This window comes from Dermacentor albipictus, chromosome 8, assembly GCF_038994185.2.
Source record: "Dermacentor albipictus isolate Rhodes 1998 colony chromosome 8, USDA_Dalb.pri_finalv2, whole genome shotgun sequence".
In the NCBI taxonomy this organism is placed as follows: domain Eukaryota; kingdom Metazoa; phylum Arthropoda; class Arachnida; order Ixodida; family Ixodidae; genus Dermacentor; species Dermacentor albipictus.
The window spans coordinates 114,293,170-114,306,689 of NC_091828.1; the positions used below are offsets into that span (position 1 = coordinate 114,293,170).

Below are 13,520 nucleotides of genomic sequence, written 5' to 3' on the forward strand. Positions count from 1 at the left end.
ACATCGTTCCTGCCTGTGACTATTTGGTAACGTTGCACTCCGCTTGTCTTTTGCCGTTTGTCTAACTATAGACCCATTTCGTGTAGTCGAACAAACACGCAACGGTTCTTCTTTTCTTTTTTTTTCTGCCATTTTGTCTTAATCTCGCTTTCGGTATCCGCAGCTCTCGGTGGCTATTGGGATTCCTCCATGTCACACCGTCGCAGGCTGGGTTACAGCCTAGCACTGCACCTCATCAACTTTATGGTGAGTTCTCAGGCAGTTTCTAGCAGCGTTGGCTAAGTTATCGATACGATGAAGTCGTTACGTTAAGCATTAGTAAAACTATTATCAATAGATTTCGTTAAACTATTGCCACGAAAACTTGTTATAATCAGAGGGCGTTACGAAAACTCTCTTCGAAATCTCTTAACTATGTAGAAGATGCCGCAATTATTCGTTTTCGTCACGATTGCCTGTACCGCACAGGCAGGCACATGACTACATGGAAGTACCAATTATAAGACTTGCAGAATAATTTTCAACCCAGAATACAGTCCATTGAACCCTAATGCAAGAACTAAGTACCGGCATCCTAGAAGCTCATTGCCAGTTCCGGACATGGAACAATCTCACGCTGCTATACGATTGTTGCAGCATAATACGTTCTCGTCGATTTCAACTACACTACACGACTTCGACTACATTTAATTACATGAACTGCCCTACGCACGGTCACGCCTTTGCCATACGCCCATCACTGAAGTCGTTGTTTTTGATTCGACTATTCGACTACTTCCACTTAGTTAATTGATATTCCTTATGAATGTTGCTGTTTACCTTTGCGTCAGGGATTCGATGCCAGATAGCGAACGGTGTTTAGGTGTCTTTATATTCCAGTGCACGAATTAGTGCTATTAGACGTCACGTTAAACAGCTTTGCTTGCTAAAAGGATCGGAAGACACCCTTCATTGAAAAAACGCGCGCGCGCTTCGTTATTTGTTACCAGAATCGTAAAGGTTGTTTGTTTGCACAGAAGCGGTGCCTTACGAACACATAGTGATATTTACGTAGAGATACGCTTGGCTGTTTTTTTCTTCATGAGTGACCCAGCTCCTGAAGTGACCGCCCCCTGATGTTCGGCAACGACACCTCAGGCCTTCTTAAGAACCCTCCTTAGGTGTATCTGTCCTGTGAAACTGCGTGGGCTGTAAAATGTACACCCATAAAAAGATGACCATGTGGGTAAATCATTCTACAACTCAAGTTTGCGCAAAAAAAAGGTGTAAGTGTGCAAGTATTATTCCCCTTTTGCACCTCTTTTATACCTCTAAAGATGTAAATTATCTTGCCGTCTAAGACGCAAATGTTTAAGAACGAACGCACTACCACGGCAACGTTTCTTTTTCGGCACCGTGGAGCAAGTTTACTCTTCTTTATGCACAAATTGAGTAATCTTGCCTCCATATCGGAGTAAAATAATTCATAAATTCCGAGAAGTGGTAGAATACACGCTCCAAGGAAGTATAAACCCTTTGGGACGGTGTATCTTCTCCCGAAACATTGACTGCTGCCTCTTGCGCCTCCTTTCTTGAAAGCTCTGCGCGCGCCACTTTTCTGTGAAGAGTTCCGTGTCACGTGATAACGCGCATGGCCGTTTGTGGCCGGAATGTCCCCCGACGTGCTGCTTTAACCCGTAACAGCCACGCTAGCTCTGTGATTAAACGTGGGCGGCGGAGAGAGGTTGGAGGAGGCTTCACAAATTTTTACAGGCGTTAAAGACGTACTTCAGAGAAATTACAACTTCATAACAGTCCGTAGTAGATGAAATTATGGCTTGGTCTCAGCTGACCACATCCTACGTTTGCAAAGTGTCGAGTTCTTGCTCACGTGGTCAGACCGACCAATCAGCTAGGATACAGAGAGATCCTGAGACGTCCATATCGCTCGGTGAGCCAGCAGAGACGCGTCCCTGTAGCAGGGCAAACCGTAGCTGGTGCATAAGGACAGCGCCCCAATTACGTCCCAATGCTATGCAGCAACTGGTCCAGAGGTATGTAGCCGTCCTGCCTCCAGATGCTGATTATACTGAGTGTTCTTTTACTCCCCAATCTTGATTCTGATATAATGAGTATGTTTTTACTCCCCAAGCTTACAGGGCTTATCAAGAGTGCCAGTTTTGACGGTTTGGTTGCTATCGAAGGAGCTGCAACAACCCCCCCCCCCCGCCCTTCCGGATGAATCCTTCCAGCAATGGAGGGGAATTACTTTCAAGTTTCACCTACATTCGAATAAATACGGCAGCTTCGAAACTCTATAGCACACTACTGAAGCACTATAGCGCCAAACAGACGACACAAGAAGAAGAGACACGGACGAGCGCTTCTTGTGTCGTCTGTTTGGCGCGCGCTATAGTACTTCAGTAATATGCACCAACTAGCCCAACAAAAAGTTCTGCTCTATAGCACACGCCGCTTCAAAAACAACCCGTGACTATCGCGAAATGCATAGTTTTGATAACGCTTTATTTCCCATCGTATCGATTCGCGCAAAAGAAAAGAAGATAATCTGCTATTCGCGGTGTCCGGATGTGCGTGATCAAACCGAGCCATTTCATGTTGCAGCGCAGTCCAGCACCACTGCCGTGTCCTGCACAACCACCAGCTCCTCGTGGGAACAAACGGGAGCGGCGGCGGCCAAATCGCCTGTCTTATAAATAATGGGCAACTCCGCCAAGCAGGCTGCATGGACAGACCAGCAGGTGCTTGTAAATATTTGTTTTGCGCAAACGGTCCCTGTTGTAAGGACCATTGATTTTCCTGTGGGCATAGTGTTCTAGCGTAGCGTTACTGTTGTGCCATTACTGACTTCTTGGTATTTGCTACCTTAACTTTGGCAATACTGGGACCGCACCCAGACGCAGTAAGGGTAAAAGCTGACTAATTGGGGCTGGTACTTGCAAACAAATATGCAGCCTTAGAACAAAGAGATGAAGATGACATAGAGGTAATGAATGAAACCGTAACTAAGCTGGCTCCAGAAGCAGTAATTGAAGAGGGAAGTAAAGCAGCAAGGCAACCAATAGGTAAGCTCTCCCAAGTAACAAAGGACCTAATAAAGAAAGGACAAATGAATGAAAGTGTCCAACCCAAGAGGTCAGATAGAATTCGCGGAACTGTAAAAACTGATCAACAAGGAGAAAATAAGATATTCGATGTTATAACGTAAAAAAAAAAAGGCTGAGGAAGCAGGAAAAAAAATGAGGCAGCATGAAATCAGTAACAAAGCTTGGCCTAGGACAAGCCAAGATGTATGCAGTGAAAGATAAGCAGGGTAATATCATCAGCAATTTCGAAGATATTGTAAAAATAGCGGGAGAATTCTGTACTGACCTGTCAGCTGTTTAACATGCCTGCGATATATATCCGACGTTCATGTGCCAGCAACTACCAACTACCCCTATAGATAGGTGTCCCTGCGAATTTCCCGCGTTCGTCACACGACACATTGCTCAATTCGTATTCCCGCATTTTTGAATGGGCCTCCCGTTCCCGCTCATTCTCTGCTCAATGAAGTGCACGGCAGCTATCACACTTCGTCTTATGGGTTTGCTCGGCTTTTGTGGCGCTCCACGGTGTTCTTTAGCAACAATCCTGCAACGAGCATCTCTCGGCGCCTACCCGAATGCACTGGAGGGGAGTCGTGTTACTCTATATATAGCAGCACTTCTTCATAGAAACTACTCGGGAACGCTGCGCAAGCTGACCTGAAATTCCGTCCTATTATCGGGCTGACCATCTTGTCTGTACTCGTTTGCTAGCTTGGCGGGGGTACGCCTTCTTATTGACTCAAAATGGCGACATGGCGAAAGTCAACATCGTAGCGCAATTGGACAATAATGACCCACCTGGTCTAGAAACTGTTTGTGTCCTCACCATTCCACACGCACACCCTTTCTACGGCGTTATTCGTACGACTTGCGTTGGGAAGTCAAGCCCCTTGAGTTCATTTCGAGATGTGGCGGTCTATCCACGCAGTGCGCCATACTGCAGCATCCACGGGCGTCCGCAAGAGCCAGATCCCACGATCCGCAAGGGGGTGATCACGGCCGCACAGTGTACAGTCGACGTACAGCTGTGCCAGAAGACCCGTGACCAGCAGCGGGCCTTATAGTACGTCGACGGTAAGGACTGACCGCCATGTTCACCTCGTGTAGCAGTCCTTAAGAGGAAGCTTTAGCTCGGGCCCAACTCCGACGCGGCCTATTCAAATACACGTAAAACGCAAAAACGTTTTTCTGGAAAACCCCTGGACCGATTTGAATGAAATTTGTTGCATTTGAGAAAGAAAATTAAATTCTAGTGACTGTTGGAAGCGGAGTTGCGATTTTGGGCTTGAATTTTTGTTAAAAAGAGTTTCAAATATTCGACCGTTTGAAAAAAAAAATAGAAGCACGAAGTTTACAAATTCATAGCTCTGCATCAAGAACAGATATCATAAAAAAGCTAAACCCGAGCACCCGAGCTAAAGCGTCCTCTCAAGAGGAAGCTTTAGCTCGGGTGCCCCTATCTAAATGCGTGTAAAAGGGGAATTCGTTTTTCTCAGCAGCCACTGCTCCAAATTTGGCGATATTTGTTGCATTTGGAAGAAGAACTTAAAATCTAGTGACAGTTGGTTTAGAATTTTTGATTTAGGCAGTAGATTGTTTATTAACAATTGGCAAAAATCGAACATTTTCAAAAAACGAAACTAACAACTTTAGTACACTGTAACTCAACAATAAAAAATGATACCACAATTCTGTGAATTCCATATAATAGTACATCTAAAGCGGACAAATTTGATATGTTACACATCAATCTAGAAAAAATTTAGTAATATCGAAATACAGCTTTTGCAGAACCTTTGTGCACAACGTAACCAATTCAGGTAAAATAAAAAATGACACCAAATTTGTCCGCATTTAATAATCTAATGGAAACTGTAAACAGAACCGCAGTATCTGTTCTTGATGCAGAGCTATTAATTAGTAAACTTCGCTCCTCTACTTTTTTCAAGTTTTCAAATTTTTTAAAATGCTTTTCACAAAGTTCAAGCCCTATATCGAAATTCCGCTTCCAACAGTCACTAAAATATAACTTTCTCTCTCAAATGCAACAAAATTAATCAAAGTCGGTGCAAGGGTTCTCTTAGAAAAACGTATTTCACATTTTACACGTATTTGAATAAGCCGCGTCGGTGTTGGGCCCGAGCTAGAGCTTCCTCTTGAGCAGTAAACGGCGACTATTCGGTTAAGCTTGCGATAGTTGATTGCGCTTCTGCCACTAAGAAAATGGTTGCTCTTATTTTGAAATGAAGCTACACAAGCTAGAAGAAAAGGTCTAAAATCCGAATGGTAGGTTTCGAGGCACGTCTTCGGTAATTGCGCACCAAGACGCCTGGTTGTCATGACTTTTGAGACCGGCTACTCGGGACTAGTGAGTTTGCCGTCGAAGGACTACAGAGGCAGCAGGTTGTTGACCCTTGAAAGTTCTGTGGACTCTCGCAACAACGGGGCCCAAATACGACCGCCAGGGTGACATATGTACCTGCTCGACGACAGTGTTACGTACTGTGCCCGATTGTATCGACGTCATATGTACGTCACACTGACTTATCACTTGTGTGTCATCACACGGAAGTACAAGCGGCGAGTTTTCGGCGGATAAATCTCATGTGCTTTCATTTTGCAAGGTAAGAATACTGAAATCAATTTACCTCAGTTTGTGACACGAGCTCATCGAATATATCATCTGTTTTTCACTACCTACATCACTATAATAAAAATAGCTCATTATGTACTAAAGATAAAGATAGCTCAGGTAGGTACTACCTGTTCTTTTTAGCACAATTAATCTTTTAAACATCACTATATACAAAAGCTAACTCATTTTCGCCTTTTAAGGTGAATTACTAGAAAACGCGAAAACTACTTGCACGAGAAATGGAAACGTTCAGATAGTTAAAGAAAAAATTCCCTTTTTCACTTTAGTGCGCATCTTGCGATTGCAACATACAATTTCACAAGCCGGACAACATAGTCAAGTTATGTTGTGAGAGTTTTAAGCAGGTATCGTGTACTGGAGTGGAGGTATACGCCTTTTCAACTTAATGCTGAAAGGCCAAGTTATTTCACAGTGCATTTTATGAATGGATAGTTGTTAAGTGACTCTAGACTTAACAAAGTCTGTCTCGGCAGCATCCAAGCAGTCCCTTGACAATGCTAAGACAGTCCCTATTGGAAAAGTTCTTGTTTGGGCAACTGTACCCGCATAGCGCTTTACATCCTCTCGGTTTGCAAAACACGATTATTTTCGGGTATCCTTTGACGAAGCCAGGTTCCTAGAGTAGGAAGCCTGGCCAAACACCAAAACGTTGCCCCGTGCAGGAAAAAAAAAAAAAAACTTTGTCGCATAATTAAACCAGGGTCGTCACAGCGGTGCAGCTACCAGGTCCCCCGAGTCACTCTTGTAAAAACACTCGGCGGCACACTGGACCATTTGAGCTTGCCAGGTACATAGTTTCTCACTATAACACCTAGAGGGAAATCTGGCGCCACCGTCTAAGGGAGTTTCCTAAGGGGCGCTGTGCCGTCACGGGAATGACGGTATGTGTGTCTGCGAGGCTCGTGTTGGTTGGTGTTGTAAGAGGCTTCGTCTAAAACGTGGATATGGCTACACGAATAACGCGTTCTTAAAGTAAAATCTTCATATAATGTTTCCATTAACGCAAATTGCATCTTTACTCCCCTACAGTGCATTACCAAGCGAAGAAAAGCAAGAACAGACGACAACCTGTTTCAAAGCGAGCGCGAATCTTGTCGTCTGTCCTCCAACTTTAGCGGCCCGCTGATACATTTTAGGTATCGTATAATTGTACATGCAAGAACAAGTTAGTTAAACGAAATGTGTTTCTGTGAAATAATAAAGCTAAAACAGCTTTTTACGTTACCGGCGTTGAGGATTCGGCTACTAAGTGAAAAAAAAAAAACTTTTCACTTCAAGGGCCCCTGAAACGGTTCGGACAAATTTTGTAGACGCGTAGGGTACAGCTTAAGTAGAACATTCGCACCACAATTTAAGTGAAGCGTTACGTATTAATGGAGCTACAAGCGATTAAAAGTTACCCTCCTCCCCAGCCATGCTTTTCCTCCTCAACTCGTTCGCCGAGCGAGCGGGGCTAAGCTCCGCCTTTACTGGTCCTGCGTCACAATGTGACGTCACATCGTCCACTTCCGGTTGTTTGGAGCCCGCCCACGCCCGCGCGAAACCTCTCCGCTAGCTGCTTGGCCGTCGACCCCAAGCGAGAGCTATCGAAGCAGCGTGCGTTGCGAGCATTCTGCCATAGCTCCGAACGTGTCTGGTATTCCGGTAACCACAGGCAAGCTGGTCATTTCGGCGAATGACTGGAGGCATAAACTGAAGCTGATGAAGGAACTTTGGCGTAGACGTACGTGAGCGGCCGGATCGGTCTGCACGGTCCAGACACTTGTTGGCGCAGCGCTTAACCGGCCAAACAAAGCGCTAATATTGCTCTAACCAAGTGTTAAACATTTTAAACATTGATAAAAGCAACGTGTTGATGATTACACTCCTGCGAGAAATACGCACCAGCCGCAAATAATACGCTTCGTTGCTGCTACAGCGTATGGTTGAGCTCCATGCCACCAGGTGGCTGCACCGTGCAGGCATTCACATTTTCCCTTCTGCTCATCTCATGGCTCATTACGGCACAGTCAAGCGGCCAGACCCTGTCCCCTTGCGCTTGCCCTAATACCGGACTCGCGAAACGCCATTGCGTTAGTAATCTTCCGGTGTAAAGTGACGGCCACAAACGCGGGAGTCCTGGCGCCGATCGGATAGCGGCAGCCCGATGCGCAGCAGCCAGTTCGCTCGTACGCTGCCTTGCAGAGGGACACGATGTCGCAGCTTGACATATTGCCAGTCGCTACGTTTGCAGTCCACAAGGCAACAAAGTCGAATCATAGTGCTCGCGAAAAGACTGAGACCGACTCTGACCGCAGAGCTCTTGTCAAAATGTAGTACGTTTTAACACAAGCAGACGACACTTGCTCTGTGCCGGAAGTGCTCAAGTGTACTGAAAAATTGTTCTTGTGCATTCGCTTTATGTTACTTTCTTTTCATAAGAACAAATTAACTAACATTCCAACTATTACGAAGATCATTTGTTTACCATAAGGTTGGAAAAATTATCGATCACGCGCCCTGATCAGCCAATCAGATAGCTCGCCCCACTGACGTAATATGGGTGATTTCGGTCATATGGGTAGGGGCGGTTTAAAATTCCGCCGAGCAGTGCGCTGCGATCGGCAGCGATGTGCATTTTTAAAGCCTTATAATAAATTACACGCTTTACGCAGAGCACTTAGATGTGTCAATTAATGATCAGAAGGACCTACTCTAACGACTCAGTACGTTTGTAGAAAATCGTCAAAAGCGTTTCAGGGTCCCTTTCAGCTTCTAATAATCAAAGCAATTATTTCGAAATTAACAACAGTTTTCAAAGAACGTTTTATCTGCGTAAACTTTATCCAATTAATCGCCAAGTTTGACACCAACATTTATATGTAGCATCCAGTTGTTGTGCGCGGACTTTCTACTTTGCGAACTTTTTTTTTTTTCTCGCGCAATCATGCGTGAAAATGTTTGTGTACTTCACTGCACAGCACGACGCCACTCAGCTGTCATGCCTTTGGGATTGGCGTCGCAGTGCGAGGGAATGTACGAAGTACCGGTGGGAAAAAAAATACAAAATACGACCACAGATTTGACTTTTGCGCGATGACGTGTGTGGATATCGTGTTTTAATGAGAAATGTTCGATAATTAGTCACTTGTGGTGCGAATTCACACTTAGTTGCCGCGCACGGTTTAGAGATTATTCTAACACAAACACACTTTGGCTCGAATGAGCCAAAGTGTGTTTATAGTGTGTTTATATATATATATATATATATATATATTGCAGATTACTAATAACGCGATTAGGGCGTGTAGGGGAAGTTAATGTATCGTGGTGCCCATTAGCGCATTCCTTTCGAGTGTTTACGGCCTTTGTGTATACGCTTCGAATGAAGCATATGTCGCGGATACTCGGCACACAAACGTAGTAACCGCTTCCGTCCTTGCAGGAACGGGCTGCGCGGTTTTTAATGTCGGGAGTCACCGCACCGCACTCCACGACATTACGGGTAAGGCAGCAAGCCGCGCAGTCATTCTGTCTTCGCTAATATAGACTTCCAATTGTAGAAAGTCCTCCTCGCTAATGTAGATCCCTAACTATACGTAGTATGCACGTGACGTCACATCCGCTGCTGTCGTCTGCTTTCGCTACCTTCCGCCATCTTGGGGCGCCTTATCAACAGGCGCGCGCATAGGCATAGGCCTATAAGTTCCCCAACATGGCGCTGCCGTAAACCGGAAGTCGCGCAGTATAGTTAAATGACGTACGTGCATACTATGATATGAAGGTTGATCCAGCCAAAAGTTATACATAGTTGGCCATAGTATTTCGGAACAGTCTTTTTTATTATTATTATTACGTTCCCCTCCGGTGTGTTAGGCTGCAAACTAAGACAGCGAAACCAACTAGCCCGGCATTCTGCTGTTCCGAAATTCTCGGCCAGAACGTGGCGCCGACGATGTCAGTGTGACGTAATCGTGGTTCTAGGGATATCTGCCTCTCGTGCACAGGACAGATCCCCAGATCCCTCGGCTCGCATCTCACTTGTGTACGAATCTAGTTCACTTGTGCAGCGTGATTTTAGTAGCGCGGCACTCTTTTTTTTTTCACGTTTCGCGTCTTTCAGGCCTAATTAAAAAAAGAGAGAGAAATACTTCTGCTAAACACATACTGAGGAACAGAAAGCTGTATCGGGAATTTTTCAGGATGCGCTACAATTTTCGCATGGACACTTTAGTTCCGAATATAACATTTCAAATATTGGTAAATTTATACCTAATTTTGCAATTAGGCGAAATACAAAAAAATAATTGACTTCCTCCGAGCGAAGGCAATTGCCATTATACCTTCATTCTGTCCAGATGCGTGGTATGCTTGCATATTTTTAAATTTTGGCGCAATTAAGTGGGACACGTGGTACAAGCTTGGTGCTTTAGGCGAGTAAGTCGTAGAGGTTAGGCCGAACAAGATCGAGCAAAACAAATCGCGTTTTCATCCTCTTGCGACTTGCGAAAGTTTGAATCGCGCTTGTCTGAGTGGTCAATCGACCGATTCAATCGCAATATTCGGCAAAAAGAAAAGAAACGGGCTGACATCGCAGCAAGACCGCGTATGGTCATGTCGCATGCTTGTGCCCATGCTCTATACAGGGGTTCCCAACTATCACGCACCAAGATTTTAAAATAAGCAAATGTTGCGTATCTGGACAGAACCAAGGTAACGTTGTTTGCCGTCGCTTGGAGATACTCGGATTGTCATTTAGTATACCGCCTAATTTTGTATATCGCGCGGCGGAGGAAGGGGAGGTGGAGGAATGCAAGGAGGCAGAGCCTCGCGGAGGAGGAGGGTAGGTGAAGGCGCGCTGGGTTCGCCTCCTCTGGCAGTTGCTACGCGCTGCGTGTGCGGCGCTTCGGATTTATCGGGCTCAACTGGAGACCGAGAGGCCGAGCGCCTAGCGACAAGGACGGAGCAGCAATGAAAACGGTGGCAGGAGGAGCGAGTCCGACCATGGGTTACCATGGTGACCATGGGAACGCGCGCAAGCGCAGTGGCGTAGCTAGGTCATTTGGCTCCCGTTGCCCGTAGGTCTTCTGTCACCCCCCCCCTCCGGGTGTAGTCGAGTAAGGCGAGGATATAGACAATTTCCGGGTGTCATCAGACGTATATGACACCCCCCTCCCTTTATCGCCACGCCACTGCGCAAGCGTATGGATATAGCACCCATATGCTTGCGCGTAGCGCACGTTCACGAAGTCAAAGATCACCAGTGTTTCTTCGCGAACTTTGGTGCTGTAAGCACGAGATTGCCAGTATTCTTGGGTCCCAGTTGCCACGGCGCGGACCATAGAGTTAGTTTGACGCAAACAAAATAGACAAGCACATACCCTTTTGGATGTTAGCTAACATCCAGAGCAGCATCAAACAAGGCCCCTTGCATAGTCGTCTATAGGAGTCGGATATATACCAGGCGCTTTCCGTGCGGCATTGGGGGCTGTTATATCTAGGCCCCTGCAGTTCCTTGCACAGATAGGCTACGTGGCTAGGCTGACATTAGCGACAAGAAAAATGTCAGCGATTGTTTCGCTAATTGACTGAAATGGTCTAATTACATTTCTGTTTAACTGTAGGGCGCAACTAATTTCGACGTCGAAGCGGAGGGTAGTGAAGTCACGTCTGCTAAGCGCAACTCCCCAGACTTTCACCACTTTCGAGATATCCGTCCCTAAGATCTGCTGAAGAGTGCCTTTACGTTTTGCATTTCGTAGCACATTTTAAGGGGACCTGAACCACTGAATGGAGTAGGGAAAGGCATTTGAAGTGCAAATAGGCTACTTCAGAAATACTTTGCAGCAAAAAGTATTTTAGTGCGTTCAACAGAAGCGGAGCTATTGGCAATCAAAGACGGCCTCCGCTGTGCTCCCGTTCCTTCTTCAATGCCTTTCACTGCGAAGGCTACGGCGCAGTGGGGCATGTACACAGCGCTCCACCTTCTAAGCGTCACCGTGGCGAGCAGTCCAAATTTCATTTTGGGTGTTAACATAGACGCCACGACTTCCGCCTTTGGTGCCTGCGACGCGCTAAACATAAGGCAAACCATAGAACCATATCCTCCTATATTTTTATATAGGAGGCTATGGTCAAACGCAGTTGTCCTCAGCGAGCCGCAGTGCGTTCTGCCAGTGGACTCGTGGCGGCACACGGCGGCGGCCGCGGTACCTACGCCATGTAGCCGACCGCAGCTTGATGTCGGCTATCGGCCAATAGCAGCCGTCTAAGGGAATGACGTAACTTACGTGGTGGATGGGCGGCCCATCCACCCACCCCATCGGACGCACTCTTACGTAAGAGCGCGTCCGATGACGAAATAGTGCGTCTCCAAGAGTGAGGACAGGGCCTTCTTTTGAATAGAGAGCGTTTGAGAGAAAGGAGACTTCGCGATCCACTCGCGAGCTCCACGCGCCGCGTACGACAGCAAAACTTGGCCGAGATGTTCACAGCAGCGCATGCTACCCGCGAACTGTTATTTCGCCAAGCCCGAGGGGTGTTTCAGGACACCTTTAACGTCGCATAGCTTGAGAGTGCTAGCCTTTCAATTTCTGTTATGCGCGCGTGACTTTAGGTTAGGTTAGTTAATTTACACCATTAAGGGCCTAAAGGGTGCAAGTTGGCCTATAACTCACACCCGTAAAGGTGTAAGGGTGTAACTCAGTGAGAAAACAGAAAATGCCCTTAAAGGGGTAAATCCGTTTACACTACCTGCCCCTGGGCTTCAACTTCGCAATTACGACGTGTGCCCTTAAGTTATAAAAAATGTTATAAACATATTTTAATCAATTATCATTTAAACTTGCTGCAGATTACGGCCTAGCCACATGACCTATCGGTGGAAATTGTGATGACTTAAATATGGCAGTTTTTTTTTTTTTTCCTAATGTGTTCTGCATAAAAAGACACCTGGAAGCATTGCGCATTATGCACTCATGATTTGATTTTTGCAGGAAACGTACAGTATGCCTTCAATAACATGAAGACGTGGAGGACAGTGCATATTGTGTGCCTTCTAAACCTGGAAATTGGATTCGGAGCATCTCGGAGCCCTCCGGAACTTTGTGCGTGATGACTTCAGAAATGCGAGCCATTTGCAGCCGCTCAGAAGCTGCACTGGTGTCCAGCTATCGTACATCAACACCTTCTTAATCGGGGCACAAATCCGGCACGACGTTGGATGGGAAAGGACGCGGAGCATTCTTCTAGTTGGAACGCTCCCGAGGCACAGGACGGATGTGCAGGCGACCTGCCTATCAACGCCTTTGCAAAATAAATGTGCGGGACATTTCTAAGAAAATTCACAGTGTGCACTGAATCACCGAAAATGATTTTTCAATAAAGTGAGAGATGGAAAGCTTGTAACGACTTATGTTGGATGCATTTAGAAGGCTCCGCTTTTCAAAACGCCGGTAGCAGTATTCACAATCTCGGGGCCTGGAAAGATCTTTCCAGTAAACGCCGACCTTGGGATATCTCGAAGTCGCTGTGTCCACATCCTTTTCTTTTTTATCGTCCCTGCCCATTGTAGCTTAATTGGATGTGCGTCCGGTTGACCTACCAGCCTTTCCATTCTTGTCCTCCTCCTGCCCTAATTCTCATTCCTTCCAATGTACGCAGGCTGAAACAAAGAATCGAGAATTCTTAACAGGCAATATTTTGCTTTTTGATGACTGTTCTCAATATGTTGCTGTTAAAAGGAATATAATAAAGTGCACTTACTACTTTCCAGCAATACTTCGTATTCTTAAACT

The 13,520-nt window shown here is 45.9% G+C and overlaps 1 protein-coding gene across 14 annotated transcripts in view; it reads left to right on the forward strand.

Annotated features, from left to right (window-relative positions):
- Window positions 1-13,126, forward strand: part of LOC135920138 (uncharacterized) — a 137,980-nt gene extending 124,854 nt beyond the window's left edge. For 11 of the 14 annotated variants that reach the window (XM_070524192.1, XM_070524199.1, XM_070524200.1 and 8 more), the window contains 5 exons: window positions 164-246; window positions 2,605-2,741; window positions 4,018-4,163; window positions 9,170-9,229; window positions 12,720-13,126. The gene's annotated coding sequence lies outside the window, so the exon portion shown is untranslated. The remainder of the gene's footprint in view (window positions 1-163; window positions 247-2,604; window positions 2,742-4,017; window positions 4,164-9,169; window positions 9,230-12,719) is intronic. The other 3 variants (XM_070524193.1, XM_070524194.1, XM_070524196.1) reach the window with 3 other exon arrangements.
- Window positions 13,127-13,520: the final 394 nt, after the last annotated feature.